Source organism: Phyllostomus hastatus, unplaced genomic scaffold (genome assembly GCF_019186645.2).
Source record: "Phyllostomus hastatus isolate PE091 unplaced genomic scaffold, TTU_PhHast_1.1 phas_contig_210, whole genome shotgun sequence".
Classification (NCBI taxonomy): Eukaryota; Metazoa; Chordata; class Mammalia; order Chiroptera; family Phyllostomidae; genus Phyllostomus; species Phyllostomus hastatus.
The window spans coordinates 35,843,910-35,853,056 of NW_025333737.1; the positions used below are offsets into that span (position 1 = coordinate 35,843,910).

General features: G+C 55.9%; 1 long non-coding RNA gene and 1 other non-coding gene across 4 annotated transcripts; both read left to right on the forward strand.

Moving 5' to 3' along the window:
* The first annotated feature begins 4,364 nt into the window (after positions 1 to 4,364).
* Positions 4,365 to 8,886, forward strand: LOC123817022. Of its 3 annotated transcripts, none has more exons than XR_006785369.1 (6): positions 4,365 to 4,480; positions 4,989 to 5,043; positions 5,526 to 5,624; positions 7,234 to 7,317; positions 7,458 to 7,698; positions 8,621 to 8,886. It is a non-coding gene; the product is annotated as an uncharacterized LOC123817022 (long non-coding RNA). The 3 variants fall into 3 exon arrangements; XR_006785371.1 differs by having other exon boundaries at positions 4,377 to 4,480; positions 7,458 to 7,528; XR_006785370.1 differs by lacking the exon at positions 8,621 to 8,886 and adding an exon at positions 8,391 to 8,487 and having other exon boundaries at positions 4,377 to 4,480.
* Positions 5,358 to 5,435, forward strand: LOC123817777. Its single transcript, XR_006785492.1, has one exon. It is a non-coding gene; the product is annotated as a small nucleolar RNA R38 (small nucleolar RNA).
* Positions 8,887 to 9,147: the final 261 nt, after the last annotated feature.

The window sequence follows — 9,147 nt, forward strand, 5'->3', positions numbered from 1 at the left end:
AAAAGAGTGAGTGGAGTCCTGGCTGGCGTAGCTCAGTGGATTGAGCGCGGGCTGAGAACCAAAGCATCACAGGTTCGATTCCAAGTCAGGGCACATGCCTGGGTTGCAGGCCACGGCCCCCAGCAACTGCACATTGATGTTTCTCTCTCTCTCTTTCTCCCTCCCTTCCCTCTCTAAAAATAAAAATTAAAAAAAGAAGAGTGAGTGGTAGAAAAAGTATGTCCAATAACAGGAGTGTGTTCATCGAGTGCTTCCCCCGTGCCAGGCCCGTGCCGAGCGCTTCGCGCGCACAGCTCTGAGAGTCCCGAGAAATTCCGATGACCGTCCTCCTCAGGTGACAGGTAAGAAAGGGAGGCTTAGAGAGAGGGGCGGTCACTTGCCCGGGTTTGCTCGGCTGGCATCACCAGGGCAGAGCATGTCCTAGGCCGACCCGCCACAGACACCGCGGAGAGAGCCTGGGACTGTCACGGCGTCTCAGGTGAAGACTGTGTGGACGAGGCGCAGAGGTGTGAGCCGGGATCTATTGAGCAGAGAAGAGGGGGAGGGGAAGGAGGTTTCAAGGCCAAGGGAACTGACCACACGGGCAAAGCCCGTGCAAGAGCCGCGAGAAGGCAGCCCAGAAAACAGCAGAAGTCCATAGAACGTGACACAGTCTTCAAGTCCACTTATTTTTTTAAAAATCCATTAGCAAAACACATTCCGGAGTCACAGTGCATTTGTTTAGGAAACCTAGCTTAGTGGTTAAGGCCGTGGGTATTGGGGCAGGATTGTCTGAGTGTGGCTCTCCTTGCTTTGGCTTACTAACTACTTTCCCCTTGCTCACTTTGGCTTCCTGGGGTGCAAAACGGGGGGGAAGGGGGGCAGAAATAACAGGGCATTTGTGAGAGTCAAATGAGACCCCCCATAAAAGGTGCCCAGAGTCACCAAGTTTATACACTGAGCACGTATAGCTGTTTGCATGCCAACCGGATCGCAATAAAGGTTTCAGAAAAAGGGGGTGCTTCGGGGGTGCCTGGCTGGGAGCAAACGCTTAATATCCATTTGCCGCTGAAATGTGAAAATAATGCATCTCCGAATTGAAACAAGAGGCCTGAGGCAGGGGGCTTTAGTTATTTCAGCAGTTCCAAAGCATCATTGGGGGTTCAGGTTCTCTCCTTCCACTCCGCTATCCCAGACCTTCGGCTCCTGCTTTGAAGCGAGCCTCACGACGCAAGACGGCTGCTGCCGTCTCGGCATCACATTTTCACCATGTCCCAAAGCCAGAAGAGGGGATTTGTGAAAAAGATTTTATGTGTTTATTTTGAGAGAGAAGGTAAGGGAGGGAGAAAGAGAGGGAGCGAAACATCAATGTGTGGTTGCCTCCCACACCTCCTACTGGGGACCTGGTCTGCAACCCAGGCATGTGCCCTGACTGGGAATCGAACCAGCAACCCTTTGGTTCCCAGGCCTGAGCTCAATCCACTGAGCCACACCAGCCAGAGTGATTTTTTTTTTTTTAAAGAACACTTCCCCACACTTGGCAGACCTGCATCGCAGACCTTTTCCTAAAACAATTACTGGCCAAGGAAACAGATTTATCCTGGGGTCTGGTGCAGGCTAATCGAGGTTCACCCCTTCCGGCTGGGGGGGAGGGTGCCTCCCCTGGAGCACTGGCCCTGCTCAATTTGTGAGGGGGGTGGGGAACGGCTGCGGGACGGTCAGCCCAGTGCCTGCCACACAGATGTCACTGTCCCCGGTGTAAGCAGCCAGCTGCTTGGGCTACACCTGCCCTCGTGCATGTTCTTACTGATAAAATTAGAGATTCTTTTCCGGGTTGAGAGATTAACCACGACACGCCGGAGACTCTGCCTTCTGGACTGTGGGTCTGGGACGCCGCATCGTGAGCCCCGGCGGTGAGGGGAACCAGACAAGCCGCCCGACCGCCCGAGCACAGCAGCCTGCGGGCTGGGCTCGGCCTCGCGCTCCGGCTCTGTGACCTGCTGCTGTCCCTGATCGCTGTGCGGCTCCTCCCATGCCTCCACACAGCCACACTCAGTTGAATGATAGCTGTGTCGCAATTCCACCAGATGGAAAGCTCCAACGTCCTGGGCCGCACCAGCAGCTGAACGTGGCGGATGAATCGCCGCAGCCTTAACACGCGGCCTCACGGCTCTGAGCCCTTGGTGCTCATTCGGGAACCCCGACGCATTCCTCTCGGCGTCCCCCGGTTACTCCTGGATAGTCCACGCAGTGTACCCGGCCGGTGCTCCGGCACGAGGCCTCTCCTTGCACTTCGCCCCGGCCTCTCGGCCACTGCCCAGCAGCCTGTGACACCCGCATTGGCCGTGAGCCTGCTGCCCTCCCACCGAGAGCCCTGCGAGGGGTGCGAGCCACAGGGTGGCCCTTCCCGAGCTCTGAAGCATGGCCCTCACTGCACACTGGCAACTACCCTGGGGCCCAAGGCAGCCCTGCTGGGGACCTCCCAGAGCCCAACAGGCGTCCCGCCTCAGCTCCGGAAGCCCCTCCCCCTCACTTCCCGCCGGAAGGCGGCTCAGAACACCGAAAGGCATGCCCATCCTCCCCCCTTTCAAGGCCACCTCTAATTTCACGCCTAACCACGGCGGCAAACACGCAAAGACCTTCTTCCCTCCCCTTCCCATGTCCTCCAACCCCAAATCCCTTCCTTATACGGAAGATCAGTCTACATACAGAGCCCGGCACAAATAACGCCCCTACTGTATTACCTAAAAATCTTGCATGACAAAATCATAAGCATGGAATTCTGTAACATAACAATACCACCCTCCAGTACACCACAGGGCATTTTAGTTGAAATGTTCTAGTGAAAACTATAAATTTTTACACCCATATTATTACCCTACCAACCACGTCAGAGCAGGCGTTACTTCTGCCGCACCTGGTATAAATACTGTGCAGCGCGACTCCGTGGTAAGAGCACAGACTTTGCAGGCTGACCTCGCAGCCTGCCTCCAGTCCCTCGTCTGGAAAGTGGGGGTGGGGACAGCGCGGGTCACAGCGCCGTGGGGAGGACTAAGCGGACACACTAAGCGCTCACGCGGGGAGTGGCGCCCAGCGAGTGCTGTGGAATCAGCTGTTACAATCATCGTTTTGTCCGCGCGGGTCCCTTGCCTACTAACGCGGTTCCGCCAGGGCTCTGGGCAAATGCCACACTTAGAATTCCCTCCTCGCGCCAGAAATGAAAGGGGCTGAGTGGGCAGGGAGAGAACCCACCCTTTTCACTCGGTATGATAACAGAAGTCACCCCTTCCAGGGTACGACGGAGACACCAAGTGACCCATGTCACAAGGTGGAAGTGACTGCTAAGTGAGTTAATGATTACTTGTGGAGTACTACTCCCCGTGAGCACAGGCAGCGGAATATCAAGTAGGCCCTGGGAGGAAATTAAAAAGAAAAATAGTGGTAATTAAAAGAGGCTTCTCCTGCCTTGAAGTGTTCACAATCAAATTAAGGGAGTCACATGTAAACAAATACCATAACTCGGAAATAAGCACCCGCTCCGCACGAGCATGCGCAGCCCGGTCCAGACTAAATACCCCGGGCGCGCTGCCGAGGAGCGGCACGGGGAGAGGGTCGTGCCCAAGAGGCTTGGCGGTCTTGCAGGCTGAAACTGCCTGCCAGCACGGTGCAAATTCCGGCCCTGGCTCTCGTTGTTTTGCCCTTTTGTTGTTTCCAAAACAAAGCCAGGGTGGCTGCCTGAAGAAGAGCACTCAGAAGTACCCGTGGGTGTTTCATTCCTCTCTGTTCTTTTTCATAACGTAATTATTTCTGTTTCCCAGCATCAAAGCCACACACCCGCCGCGGGGCCTGCGGCGCGAGGCTCGCCCCCGGGTTCAGGGGAATTCGGGGCAGCCCGGCTCCCCGCTCTCGGGCGCCCCCTGCTGCCCGGGCCTCGCCACTCGCCCCGACCTGAGCAGCGGCTGAGCGGGACGGGCAACGATTCTCCGGGAACCCCGCTCCCCTTCATTAAAGCAACCAGCCACCCCACCTGGAACCCACAGAGCAACTGGGAAGAAATCCACCCGTGCCTCAGTGTCCTCACGGGTCCCCCCTCGGAAGGCCCTCCCGAACTTTCTGCGCTCCCCTTCCCCACCCCCGGTCTTGGCTAGAGACAATCCATGCACTCGGTGGCTAAAGCGACAGTCCACCTTCATTTTCTAAAGGCTGCGGCCCTTCACTGAGCAGGCCTCCCAGCCCCGGCGCTCTGCTGCCCCTCGTGGTGGCCACCACCTTGCCTAGTTCCAGAATCGCGCCGAAAAGGCAGCTAGCCCCAGCGACTCTTCCTTACACTACATTTCCCATCACCCTTTTCTTGATATCGCGAGAGTTCCGGCGAGACTGCAGGGAAGACTTGCGCGCTGGCGTGACTCTGTCCTCTCTCTCCGAGGCCGGCCGCGTGGCTGGGAGCCATGGTGGGTTCTATCCCGGCCCAGCGCGGCGAGCAGCTTCAGGCCTTTGGCAGGTGGGAAAGTGGGGTCTCTCTTGGGCGCTAGCACACTGGCGGCTGCTTTTATAGTGGCGAAATGGCGACGATGAACTGATAACCTAATAGATAGGGTGGTTGGGAGGATCAGCTAAAAATACTGGGCGAGAAAACGGCGCGAGCTTTCAGGATTGAAGGGAGAGCTCTCAAGCCCACCTTGGGCGTCGAAGGGCCCCTCCTGGGGGAGAGTGAGCCTCCGCACCTACACAACCCCCCGCGCCTCACCGCCACGTGCGAGCTGACCTTGCAGCCCCGGCGGCCCCGAGGGTCTCCGGGGGCCGCCACCGGGGCCGGCTGATAATGGCAGTTCTGAATTCACATCTCGGGAGTGTTAACGTCTCAATGTTTGACTTTCTCCTGGAGTACCTTTGGAACGGCCCCAATCGGTTTTTATTTAATTTCACATATAGTAACAGTGGGACTGTAGACTGAGAAGCCGCATTTTTACAAAGAACTTTACACGCTCATTTTTTTTCCTTCCCCACAGGCCGGCCTTTGGCGGGTGCGGAGATGGAACCAGACCTGCAGGCTGAAGCTTCGAAGTAACAAATGGGGCCCCGAAATGAGCGAGGATGGGTGGGCGGAGGCAGGATCTGGGTGGGCACCACATTCAGAAGGCCGAGATGGTGTGCGGGCCCGTCACGAACAGCGGCCTCAAACTTCGCTCTGAAGTCCAGTTCAATTCTGGGAACAAATGGGGGCATACACGTCGAATCCAGAAATGAGGGTCTGCCAGTGTGATCTGGGGGCCACTAGGTGTCACTGTTTGGACCCAAAATGGATACCCCTGCGTCCGTGGTGAAAGGGAACCTTGGAAAATGAGTTTCGGTTGCCTGGGATTTAGAAATGTTACAGGTTGAGCTGAGGATGATTTAAAGTTATCCCTGTCTGAAAGGACATCTTTTGTGAAGAATCCTGACTTGCTGAGGCTCAGCTTTTTAAGTCCCAGTCTTGAGAGTAAATAAATACCTTAAGGTGGTTTCTATTAGAATGAGAAGTATGTTTGGCATTGTTTCTCTTTTAGGTTAAAAACGTCGGCTATGAACTTGGAAAAAAGTCACATGAACACTGTCACCCTCAGATGCTGAGTGTAAGGGTCTTCGTGATGAGATTTCTGTCGATGGTAAGATTTTAGCTCCTTCACTGACTTGCGTTGGGCGTGACCTCTTTATAAGTTTGGTCTGCAAGGTTTGGGAGATGCGTGGGTCCTGCCTGGACCAGGGGAGCAGCGGGGAGCTCTGTTTGCTGGGCTCCTTGCCAAGCAGCCTCACCAACAGCATTTCTTCCAGTTGCCGGATTAGATTAGACCAGCAGTCCTCCTCGGGGGGCAGAGGGTGCTACTGGATCTAGTGGAGGCTGCTCGTGTCCCGCCATGCACAGGCGGGCCCACGACGAAAGAACTACACATCGGAAATGCCCGGAGAGCTGAGGTCGAAACCCTTTTGTTAGACTAATAGGTGATCTAGACTCTCCGCCCCCAGATAACCTCACCAGAGCCTTATTTCTTAAGCCATTTTATTTCTTTAAAAAATTTTTTTAAAGATTTTATTCATTTATTTTTTTAGAGAGGGGAAGGGATGGAGAAAGAGGGAGAGAAACATCGATGTGTGGTTGCCTGTCACGTGGCCCCCACTGGGGACGTGGCCTGCAACCCAGGCCATGTGCCCTGACTGGGAATCGAACCTGCGATGCTTTGGTTCACAGCCCAAGCTCAATCCACTGAGCTACGCCAGCCCATGGCTTAAAAAAATTTTTTATACTCAATCCAAGGGCATGCTCATTGATCTTAGAGAGGGGGGAAGGAAGGAGAGAGAGGAGGAGAGAAACATTGATTGGTTGCCTCTTGTACTCACCCCAACCAGGGACCAAACCCACAACCTAGGCAGGTGCCCTGACCGGGAACTGAACCTGCAGCCTTTCAGTTTATGAGGCAGGGCTCCAACCCACTGAGCCCTACGGCCAGGGTGATCGGATATATTTTTAGCTTGGCTTTTTATTGCCGCAAGATTATAGTGCTGGCTATTTTTAAGTAGCTCTCAGGGCAGATCCATAATCCTCTGCCTTACAAAACTGGAAGCTATATGCTTGCTCTGCGGGGTCATCTTGTAACACAGATGTGGGAAAGGGAAATGACCTTGTGTGTCGTTGTGTCTCGGCATCAGGTGCGCTTGCGCGCTGGCCTCCAGTAGGCTTGCTGAGAGGAGTCGTCCACGCTGCACTGATGCTAGAGAGACCCTAGAGTGTCTGCCCCATGGGCAGCCGTAAGCCTCGCGGTGCCGGGGAGACCCTGCTTTAAAAACGGCGGGGACCGTCTGAGTGTCAGGTCTGGGGCTACACTACACTACATCTAGCACTACATACGATCTGTTTTTGCCCGTGAGGGAAAGTGCATTCTAGTTGAGTAGACAAGGTAGAAATAGAATGGGAGTTGTCATGAGGGAAGCAGGGCAGGTTTGGGTAAAAACAAAGACCAACGCAGTAGTCTGCAGGAGCTGTGGGCGTGGTGCCGCGGGCTGGTGGGTGGGTGGGAGCTGAGTCTGTGATGATGCGAAGTTATCCCTGTCTGAAGGCGAGGAAGGCCTTCCGGTGTGGAATCTGGATGTCTGAGACTCGGGTTCCCAAGTTTGCTCCTGAACAGAAAATTCAGGCTTGGTTTGAAAGGAACTTGAGAGACCTGCAAATGTGCAAAATCTTAAATAGATTTTTGTGTGTGTGTGATTTCTCCACCACAGGGATGGTCATAGCCTTGGTTTCTGAGGCTGAATCGGACCCCGCACCCGCGCCAACCAGCAGTGACCAGCGCCGTGTCAGCCACGGTGGGTTTCTCTCGTGTGTGGAACGAGACTCGCCCCACAGGCTTGCGCGGGGTGTGTGTGTGGCCTCCCTGCCCGGGACTGGGAGGGAGGGTTGTGCTGAGTGGCGAGGAGACTTCACACGCTTTCATTGTCTTTGGTAGATGTCTGCAGTGAGGCGCAGAGCTGACCTGCTTTGCCTGAAGCAAGAGAAACTGTCCCCGTCCCGTCCTTTGTGAGTTTTCTGCTTCTAGCTTGCATGTCCCTAAGAAGCCCCACCGGGCTGTGTTCTTAAAAGCAGCTCGGGCCTCACGCGAGGTCCAGTTGAACGGACTCCAGAGGGAACTGTGGACACCCCGCTGAGACCCCAGGCCGGCGCGCCCCTCTGCCGCTCAAAAACCGACGGTGAGGCTGCCCTGTCCCACCTTTGGCGCCTTGATCAATGTCCCTGAGGGTGCGGGCTGTAAGAGGTGGCAGAAACAGGCACGTGGCCCGGACCTGGCTCAGGCTCAGGCTCCTCACTGTGGAATGAAGCCGTGCACGTCAGGCATTTCAGAAGAGGAGTGCGCCCTTGGAAACAGCCGGGAGAGCAGGCTGGGCGCCGGCCGGGTGGAGTGAGAGTACTCGGGGCTTCTGGGTGGCTGCCTTTGCCCGGGCGCTGGCCTTCAGGAAGAGGGGCGGCCTGGGCCTCCTGGGGCTCCTGGGGCTGCAGAGGGCGCGGTTGCCTGGCACGTGGGCAAGAGAGTAGCGAAGTGGCTCTGGGCAGGGAAGGCATCTGGCTTTGTTCCTGTTTAAATGCTAGGCTTGAAGCTGGCACAGTGCTGGCTGAAACTGGGGGCGGGGGTGTGTTCTTTCTGCTGAAGATCGCCTAGGGAGCTGGGGACACTGAGGGAGCTGCACTTGGGGTGAGATGCCATGAGCCTGGAAACTGGCCCCGGCAGCTTACAGTCCAGCTGACTGAAGGGGCACGTTGGCGAGTTGGGGACTCTGCAGAGGTTCTGCATTCGGAGCGGGGTGAATATCGACGTCCCCCTCGCTTTGCGGTTGCTCTTTACCGGCCGCTTACGAACCTCGGCCGCACCTTCCCTTCCCCGCAGCACCGCCCGAGAAACAAGCTCCCTGGTCACCTGGGCGTCGCACCAGCCCCTGGGGAACTCGCTGAATTGCATCTGCTGTGCCCTCGACACACACACAGGCACGTCGGGTGCCGTGAGTGCCCCTGTGGCTGCCGTTTCTCTGAATCAGCGGGCGCGCTACGGTTAGCCGTTGGTGTCGAGGCACTTTGTTGGCTGTGGTGTGAGGTGTTTCTCTTTTTTTGCTTTTATAGGTGCCCTCCTGTGGCGCCAGACGGGATCTGCACAGCCTCTGGGCCAAGCGTTCGTGCCTCTAAAGTGGTCCCCCCAAAGGAGAATTATCCCAGAGTTCTTTGGACTTCACCTTCAAAAGTAGCCAAATAGCCCTGGCTGGTGTGGCTCAGTGGATTGAACACTGGCCTGCAAACCAAAGGGTCGCTGGTTCAATTCCCAGTCAGGGCACATGCCTGGGTTGTGGGCCAGGTCCCCAGTAGGGGGCGCATGAGAGGCAACCACACAATTGATCTTTCTCTCCCTCTTTCTCTTCCTCTTCCCCTCCTCTCTTAAAAAAATAAAGTATTTTTAAAAATAAAAAGAAAACCAAATTTGGGTGACAGTGAGTTTATCCTGGAGAATCTTGGGCAACCAGTGAAATTGGGGTCTGAGAACCTGAGGGACACCGCAGCCCAGGCCACCGGACCCGGGCACTGTTGGGCCACAGTGACGGCAGGTCGAGGGCCGTCGGCGAGGCTGTGCTCCTGTGGGGGAGCAGGTGCTTGGA